Source organism: Octopus sinensis, linkage group LG2, assembly GCF_006345805.1.
Source record: "Octopus sinensis linkage group LG2, ASM634580v1, whole genome shotgun sequence".
NCBI lineage: Eukaryota > Metazoa > Mollusca > Cephalopoda > Octopoda > Octopodidae > Octopus > Octopus sinensis.
In genome coordinates, this window is record NC_042998.1 from 194,695,184 (window position 1) to 194,706,007 (window position 10,824).

Consider the following 10,824-nt stretch of genomic DNA (forward strand, 5'->3'; position numbering starts at 1 on the left):
CGAATTAGCTGCTCCATTTCTCTTTCTGAAAATCCCAGTTTATCCAGATTCTCCTGTAAGCTTTTACAGAATTCATAGTCTGGATATAGAAGCTGAAGGTTTCGAAGCAGTTGTCCATAGGTATCCTCTTTGATTTTCAAAGAGATATTTAAATCTGCAGGGCAGCTGACATCTAAATGTTGCTTCGTACAACTTGGCTACACAAGCCTTATTTCATACAACTTCTCTTGACTTAAACGCCAAGTCGAAAAACAGCCAGTGTATACATAAGTATACGTATTTTTACAGTTCTATCTAAAGATCATATTTTCTCTATTGCTGTTCTTTTCTCAGCCCGTCCATATCTGTCCGTTTTTCCTGTCTGCTCATCTTATACCCCAGCAGCTTCTGCTGCTGATATTTCCATATTGAACAATATTGACAGAAGGTGTCAAAATCGTGATGGTATTTAGTCGTCGACTGATGAAGAGAAGAGAGGGAAGGAGACAGAAAGAGAGGGAGAAAGAGAGGGAGACTGAGGTCAGAAGTTCCTTGGTAGGATAGAGCATATTTGCGTTTATTTGAGTGTATGTAATTTTTGTTCTTCACGTAAATTTATTACTCGGCCAAACTGTGATATGTTTTACATACATACATACATACATACATACATACATACATACATACATACATACACACACACATACATACATACATACATACATATATACATACGTACGTACATACAGACATACGTATATGCATTCATACATACACACATACATTAATACTCCATACATACATACATGCATGCATACATACATACATACATACATACATACATACGTATATGCGTACATACATACATACACACACATACAAACATACATGCATGCATGTATGCATGCATACATACATACATGCATGCATGCATACATACATACATACATACATACATACATACATACATACACACTACATACACACACCACATACATACATACATACATATATGCGTACATACATACATACATACACACATAATACAAAAACATCATGCACATGTATGCATGCATACATACATACATGCATGCATACATACATACATACTACATACATATATGCGTACATACATACATACACACACACATACAAACATACATGCATGCATGTATGCATGCATACATACATGCATGCATGCATGCATGCATACATACATGCATGCATGCATACATACATACATACATACATACATACATACACACATACATACACACACACATACATACATACATACATATATGCGTACATACATACATACATACACACACACATACAAACATACATGCATGCATGTATGCATACATACATGCATGCATGCATACATACATACATACATACATACATACATACATACATACATATATGCGTACATACATACATACACACACACATACAAACATACATGCATGCATGTATGCATGCATACATACATACATGCATGCATGCATGCATACATACATACATGCATGCATGCATGCATGCATACATACATACATACAATTAAGGTTAAATTAGGTTTATGCAGATAAGAGACAGAAAATCATTTGTCTAGCCTGACCTCATTTACTTAGAAGTAAATATAAATACGGAATTTAAACTCGGTTCCATCTTGTTGATTACTCGGGCCCTGGTCAAAGAGTATCTTCTTGCCCTCCCTTATGGATTGCCATCGCCTGACAATACAACTTTCACCCTCTATCTACTTGTCATCCCAGAGAGGTAAACTCCCTTACTCCCGTTTTCTCACCAGTCCTCCCGCAGTCATTCGAAGATATTGAATCCTGCATTGTATCGATGAAAATAAAGGTCAATTTCAATAAATAATATTTCGTTTTGGGATTTGGTTTGCAAGATTCTTTATGTGAGTTCGTGTGTTGAAGCATATTCTGTTGTGTCTGGGGAGAGTCATTTTCTTTTTGTGCCTTATTATGTAACAGACTCACCGTAAAAATTCCACGTTTTTCTTATTTTTATTGCAACCTTTTCAATAGTTTTGAGTCAAAGCTATTGAAAAGATTGGAAGACGCAACGAAAATTTTAGGACAATAAAAATAAGAAAAAAGTGGAAATTTTACCGGTAAGTGTGTTACATAATAAGGCACAAAATGAAAATGACTCAATAAATAATATTTTCCCCCTTTCATTTATTTGCTACATGCAATTGTTATACATACATGCATATGTATGTATGTATGTATGTGTGTATGTATGTCAGGTCACTTTCGAGTGCTACTGGTAACATGTAACCCAGTACAACCTGTTGCATGGTCGGGTCGTCGGCGACTAAACCGGCAACCCTACCAAGCAAGCTTGGTGAGGAGGGTGTTTATTGGACACCCTGCGGGATGAAAAACAAAACCTGTCGAAGGGTGGAGGAACTCTTGAGAGTCAACGGCCATCCAATAAATGTCTTAAGGCTGTATCATGCGCGGGGACATAGAAATAATCGGACTGAATACCCGATCGCGCGGTTAAATTATTGGGAGTGAAGGACTCCTAGCTTTGTTAGGGCATCCTTCTAGGAGAAGGTAACTCAGGTAACTGGGATAACTCCGAGATAAAACCTGCGGCTCAGTGGTTACCGATGATGTTGACTTGTTCTTCTTTTCGGATTATGGCTGCTGTTGCTTAGTGAGTGGGATTGACTCAGTGCACAGCCTTTCCTCACTTTAAAAAAAATCTTCTTGCACAGGCATTGCACGATAACAACATTGATTAAGCTTCGTGCAGTGGCCATACTCGATAACGAGGGGACAGCCACCATGTATGTATGTATGTATGTATGTATGTATGTATGTATGTATGTATGTATGTATGTATGTATGTATTTGAACATTTTGAACTTCTTGAGTGCTTTGTTACTTCGTATGTTACTTACTTTGCTACTATCTTTCTTTATCCTCTATTTCTTATTCAAACATACTTGATCATACACCTTTCCTCTTCTGCTTATACCACCGTCTCAAACATTACTTCACCATGTTTCCTGCAAGCTCCAGCCCTCTCTCAACCTTTTCTTATACATTAACTTGCAGCTAAGCCCGGCTTCACCCGGTCTGTTTGGATGATGTGGTTGTGATCGTTTTCGGTTAGGCATAATCTATAACACCTAATCATTTCGGATCCCCTGTTTCGATTGGAGTTTCCGGCTGTATGAAAATTTCCTGCCCCTCCCTCTTGTCAGAAAACAGCTTCAGGAGTTGTGAAGAACGAATTTGTACGTATTCTGTTTCTGAGAGCTGTTCTATTGGACCTCTGTCTAATTAAAACATTGGGAGATCTTTCGATATGGGAACACACGACTGTCACTTACAAACCACTTATAAACCACGTGTGTTTATTTACATTTTTGAAGATAATCATCGGTGTCCGTAAAAAAATTTTATTTTTTTAGAATGAAGTTCTTTTGAAGTTGGTGTGAAGCAGAAGAATTGATGTGTGTGTGCTTGATGGGTTGTGCAAGACAGAATGTGTGGTGTGTATGTGAATTGCTTTTGATAGTGTGTGTGAAGAGACAGAGAGTAATGTTGCTGGTGTGCGTATGAGAGAGAGAGAGAGAAAGAAAGTGGGATATAACTGAAATTTTTTATTCACTTTTTGTAGTGAGGGAATGTGTGAGTGATTGGCAATGAAAAAGCGAGAGAGAGAGAGAGAGAGAAAAAGAGAGAGAGAGAGAGAGAGAGAGAAAAAAGAGAGAGAGAGAAAAAAGAGAGAGAGAGAGAGGAGAGAGAGAGAGAGACGTTATGTATGTATGTATGTATGAATGGCTTTGGTTGACTGTCAACCTGTACTCCCCTTGTTGCTAGTGAAATGGTATATGCCGGCTGTGTGAGCAACTGGTTGTTTTAATGGCGGGGGAATTCCATTAAAAATAGTTTTAATCGATTTTTTCGCTAACTATGGGGGCTATGAATATATACAAACAGCATTCCAATCTATGCACACGTCTCCACATGTATGCTATTTTTCACACGAATCCACCCAGCCGTTTGGTTGTGAACCTCAAGACAAGAAAGAATACAACAATCACCCATGTCCAATTTATATTATAGATAAAAAAAAAAATTTCTCTAACCCTATTTCCTTCTTAGTCACTGCCTTCACTTCAACCTTGTCCCCAAACGCTTCCACCTCTATTTCCACCCTACCTTCCATTCTGCTTCCACGATCTTACACATCCTCGCACCACTTCCTGTCACCTTATGCATGCAATCATCTGTTCTAATCTCTCTAAAATACGCAACCTTGACCGCCTTCTCACTTTCACTTACTCCATCTTCTTCGTTGCTCCTCTACTACTTTGCACTTATTATACATGGCTCTAGTAACACAGGCTGAAAATTTTCACGATTACACAACCCCTGACATCTGGCCTCCTAATTCCCCAGATCCCAATCCATTGGACTATTACATGTGGGGAATTGTTGAGAGCTCAATGAACATGCCGATGACACCAAAAGATTCTTTGAAAGCTGCTATAGTTTGAGTAATGTCCAAAATGAACCAGGACCACTTGATCTGAGCATGTAGATGATGTAGATCTCATATAGAAGCAGTTGTTGAAGCTGAAGGTGGCTTTATTGAATAACATTATAGAAAAGGTTTATTTTTATCCTCATAGCATTTTTTGATAAATTAAGTTATCTGTTATTACTCTTTTACTTGTTTCAGTCATTTGACTGCGGCCATGCTGGGGCACCGCCTTTAGTCGAGCAAATCGACCCCGTACTTATTCTTTGTAAGCCTAGTACTTATTGTATCGGTCTCTTTTGCTGAACCACTAAGTGACGGGGATGTAAACACACCAGCATCGGTTGTCAAGCAATGCTAGGGGGACAAACACACACACACAAACACACACACATACACATATATACATATATATACATATATACGACAGGCTTCTTTCAGTTTCCGTCTACCAAATCCACTCACAAGGCATTGGTCGACCTGGGGCTATAGCAGAAGACACTTGCCCAAGATGCCACGCAGTGGGACTGAACCCGGAACCATGTGGTTGGTTAGCAAGCTACTTACCACACAGCCACTCCTATGTATCTGTTTTTTATAAACATAAAACTGTCCTCTAATATCTTACGCACCCTGTATATATTTTCTTAACATGATTTACCTTATCCTTATTTTAATTTTCATATATTTATCTTATTCCAAAAACAATTTCCATTATTTCTACTGTATGTGTGTGTGTGTGTGTGTGTGTGTGTGTGTCTTTTATTTGAGTTTTATTTATGTTCTTAAAAGAGCTCAAAGCACTTGCTAACAAACTGACAAAACCTTCCGAGTTAAGAGAATTCCTGGGGTTTAAAAATATGTGATTGCATTGGTGAGTTGATTGAGCTGTCAAAGCAATAGTATGTGTATCTTTCCATCTAAAGAATCTCAGATGGAGAATCATTAGAATGGCTTACAAATCTTCAATGTGCCACTGATAGATTGGATTTGGAGAATCAGCCTTAGTTTCTTTTGCTCTTTCTTCGAAAATCCTTGTATTTCTAGGTTTTTGTGTAAATTTGTAGATACATAACCTAATACACCTATGATGACAGGTACAAATATAGTCAGGGTATAAGAGCTGTAAGCTCCGCATTATGTATGAATGTATAGCGGGCTGGATGAAAGATGTGATATCAGGTTGATATGATGTGGCCCACTACTGAATGTAGCATGTAGATGTAACGCTTCAAAGTTCTCACATCAGAGTACTAGTAAACATCGAAGAATCAATACCAAAAAGAAGAAAAATTATTTACATATGTTTATTCATTTTCCCAACAGGTAGTTAAAGAGACAGTAGCAATTCTAATGATAGGGACAACAAAGTTGGCTTGCCGGTTAGTAGTTGGTAGTGTAGAAAAAGGTTGTCTGTCAGTAGAGAGTGAAAGAGTAAGGAATGCACGGTGCTGACTAGAAAGGAAGAAAAGATAAAGGTGGCATTGCCTTTCTTGTGGCCGAAAGCCTCTCTTTGCATGTTGAGTAAAGGGTGAAGGGAAGTGCTGCTCTTGGTTAAGGCTGACACAAAAGCTGGTGCTGCTCCTCAGTCTGGCTCACATAAAAGAGCATGTTGCTCGGTAGTCTGGCTGGCACAAAAGAGAGGGTGATGCTCCTTGGTCGTAGCTGACACATAAGAGAAAGAGATAAGAAATTCTCTGTTATATAGGCTATGGTCAGTAATGTAGGTCAAACCTACATTAACAAAGGACTGACCTTTCCTTGACCAGCACAGGTCCTGGAGGGTCGAGTGTTTCCTCATCAATCATCTAGTGTAGAGAGGATTTCCCACTTGTTTTGACTAGCAACAAGTGGGTGGATTTGGTTTCAAATCTCAAGCAAAGTCAAGCTAGATCCCTACATATATGTATGTATGTATGTAAGCATGTATGTAAGTATGTATATATGTATGCATGTATATATGTAGGTATGTATAGTTTAAAGGCATGAAAATAAGTTGCTTTTACCTCAAGTTGCAATCACGTATCATAGCCAAATCATTCAGTTGTTATCACATATTGATCCAACCGATCTCTTCAACTTGGATCCCTTGACACCCCTTCTAACAGCATGACTTGCCTCATCTGCAGATAGCATAAAAAGAGGCAGACTTGCCCTGTCACTTACCAACGTGACATCATCTGGCCCCTTCTGATCTTCCTGTGCTGTCTCTCCTTCTCCCTTCTGATCAATTACACCTTCCACCACACACCCCCTTGATCTAAAGATTTCTGCTCCCCTTGTTCTGATTTATAATTATTCCGAAACAAAGAAAATGATTGTATCACCATTGAAGGAGTGAATGAAGATGATGTGGATGTGTATGAAATTGACAATTAGCTGCCATATGATATAAAGTAAGTATTAAATTCTGTATTCATTTTGTCACATTTTATCATTAAATTACCAATTATATACCTATTTTATATAATAGGATCTGGGTTTTTTGCAACAAATAATCTGGGTGTTTTATTATTTGATGAGTGGCAACCCTGGTTACAGGGCTGGCTTCTCCCTCCCCTTCATCATCAGAAGAGCTAATCACCCTTCAAATATTGGTGCTGAAGATCATTGTGAACGTCTTTAAGGTGATTTTGGGCAAATCTGCCTCTTTGCCCAGTTTTCCTGTGCCATCTTACCTGCTCCCTTCCAGTCAATTACCCTTCCACCACAGTATGTATGTATGTATGTATGTATGTATGTATGTATGTATGTATGTATGTATGTATGTATGTATGTATGTATGTATGTATGTATGTATGTATAAAAAGGGTTTGTTGTTGTTGCTCTTTTTTTTCTGCTGTTGATGAAGTCTAATTTCCCATTTATTCCAGCATTTAATGCTCCAGTGTGAAATCTCTGACTGAATCAGATCATTCAGAAGTGGTTGTCATCATTGTTCATTTTCGTGTTAAATGAACAAGCCAAAATATTTTTTTAAAGGTAGCCAAAAGTAAAATTTAACTAAAAGAGTGTTCTAAACACTACATTTTCATTGTAAACCAAAATACCACACACACCCACAAAGTTAAAACATCTTTACTGGCCACCAAATGAAATCATACTCGCTATAGATTGACAAAAGGGAAATCAGAGGTATAAACCATTGATTCATATGAATATTATATTGGGTTTTTGTATTCCACACTTTTGTACCTCCAGATGTCAGTTTGAGACGACTATTGCTGATATACTTGTAGAATTTTAACATTCTGGTTAATTTTCTGATTGTTGGGACCTTTCATGTGTATCTTTTTTATGTTTTTATCCAAACCATTGTCTTTGTATTAGAGGAACAGGTTTTATTAATAGAATTGTAGCCTTTGATAGAATCGAAGGATTTCCTTCTTTTTTCTCTTTATTTTTATTGTTGTCATACTGGATTGTTTCCATCAATTTTCTTTGTTCTTTTACCATTGAAATACATCTTTAATTTGATCTTTTTTCTTGGCAATTTTTCGTATTATGTACATAAAATGGTGAACAACAAAATGAAAAGAAGTGGAATGAATAAAAATGAAAGAAAATTATATTGGGTTGTCCAGAAAGTTCGTGCTGATTTATAGTAGCTTACCTTTCGACTTATTTTAGAACTTGGTTGAGTCCATAAAATAGGATTTGACTACACCTCCATTTAGAACACAGTTTAAGCTATCTTTTCATGGAAGAAGGTTTATGTTCCTATAACCTGTGTTAATTCTGTAACCCTTTAAAACCGAAGATAAGAAATTTCATTTTCAGCACTTGATGCTTTGGGAACCAGACAAAAATTGCTGCAGCTCAGCTGGGATGTGTTACTCCACCCACCATATTCACCAGATATTGCTCCTTCGGATTTCCACTTATTCAGGTCTCTACAGAATAGTCTTAATGGTAAAAAATTCAATTCCTTGGATGACGTAAAAAGATACCTTTTATGAATTCTTTGCCATGAAACCACCTCAATTCTGGGAAGAGGGTATTTTCAAGTTAAAGGAAAGATGGAGATGCATTGTGCAACAAAATGGTTCATATTTGGTTGATTAAAAATGTAATGGCAAGTATTTATTGACCTTTTTCTTTCCTTTAAAAATCGGCATGAACTTTCCGGACAACCCAATATTTGTTGATATTTGGCATTACATACAGTAGTAAGCTCTAATGCAGGTGCTAAATAATGTGAATAAGTTATGTTTGTGAAAATGACACCAGGTAATCCGAGAACAGAATGAAAAGAGATTGTCTGAACTTCCATGCATGGAGCGATTTATATTTTTGTTAAAGCTCTGGATTTTTGTACGCAATGTTGCATCTTTGAGATCTATGAACTGAAGACCATGGTTTACCATGTCCATCATTTCAAATACATAAAATGGAAGATCATTTTTTCTCCTCTCCAGTATATCATTTCAGTTCTGCTGTTTTCGTACAACCTCAAAGAAAGTATAAGAAACTATTACTAAATCTCTCCCTGTATTCTTAAGTGGAAGACAGTTGAAGGTCAGGGTGATCTTTGATCTGTGAAGTTGGCCTTAAATGGAGGTCCACTAGGATTAGGACATTATCACCTATGTATTCATAAATTAATATACAATATATTCTTTTATCTCATCCTTTTTCTTTCCTCCTCATCCTTTTTAGGTAATCCTTATCTTTGCAATGCTTCCCATGTTCATTTCAAATAATGCTTCCTTATTATTTTCATATACGCACAACAGATTAGACTGTTGGAAAAGAAAAAATCCTGACATTGGGCCAAGAACCCTCCTAAGTATCCTAGCTGTCCCCTAATAACACTGTTTTCTGGAGTTGTACTAAACTGGGTTTTATGCCTATTTCCTCTATCCATCTATTCAAATCTTTAGGGATAGTTCCCAATGCACCTATAACCACTGAGATACATTTTACCCACACTTTCCATTGTCTCTGTAATTCAATGGCTAGGTCCTGGCATTTGACTATTTTTTATATACTTCTCATATTGATTTTTTTTTCATCATTTGGGACTGTAAAATCAATTATCTGGCACTTTCTATTTTTTTTATCTACTACTACTAAATCAGACCTTCTAGCTTCTATTACTCTGTCAGTCTTAATGTTAAAGTCCCACAACATCTTGTATTTCTTGCTTTCTAGTACTTTACTCAGTTCATCTTCACACCATTTATCAGTATGTTCAAATCCTAGCTTTCTACATCACTCCCAGTGGATTACTCTCCCTAGGTTGTCATTTCTTTTCTTGTATTCTTTCTGTGCCAACATGCTACATTCACTTACTATATGAATAACATGAGTAACGCTTTCCTCTTTTGATTTGCATAACCTACATTGAGAATCTACTTGGTTTTTGTCCAGGACCAGATTTAGTTCAAGGGTATTGGTAAAAGAAAGTTAATAGTTTACATGGGAGGCTGAGGGAACAACTTTAGGATTGCCTTAATGGAATAATACCAGATTGGATGACTAGAGGGAGGACAATACTTGTTATGAAAGCTAAGAGCAAGGGTAATGCAGCTAGCAACCATAGACCAATCACTTACTTACCACTAGTGGGGAAGCTTTTAATGGGAATGCTTTCAGAAAGCATTTTCAGGAACCAGAATTTGCTGCCAGAAGAACAAAAAGTGCAGGAAGAATGCAAGAGGAACGAATGATCTATTATACAAAGACAAAGCAGTTCTAAATGAAGTAAAAGCTAGAAAGAAAAATCTAACAATAGCATGGATAGATTATAGGAAGGCCTATGACATGATCCCACAGTCATAGGTTATTCAAATCAAAAGAGGGAAGCATTACATATATAAGTGAATGTAGCATGTTGGCACAGAAAGAATACAAGAAAAGACATGACAACCTAGGAAGAGTAATCCACTGGGAGTGATGTAGAAAGCTTGGATTTGAACATACTGATAAATGGTATGAATATGAACCTAGTAAAGTACTAGAAAGTAAGAAATGCAAGATTTGCTGGACTTTAACATTCAGACTGACATGTGGCTGTATATTCTGTGTTCAAAGCCATTTGAAGTTAACTCTCCAGAGTTGAGAAAAAAAAGTACCAGTTGAGTACTGAGATCAATGGTATGAGCAAACCACTTCCCTAAAAATTGCTGACATTGTACCTAAATCAGAAACATCATCATCATCATCAATTAGCGTCCGCTTTCCATGCTAGCATGGGTTGGACGTTTCAACTGGAGTCTGTGAAGCCAGAAGGCTGCATTAGGCCCAGTCTGATCTGGCAGTGTTTCTACGGCTGGATGCCCTTCCTAACGCCAACCACTCCGTGAGTGT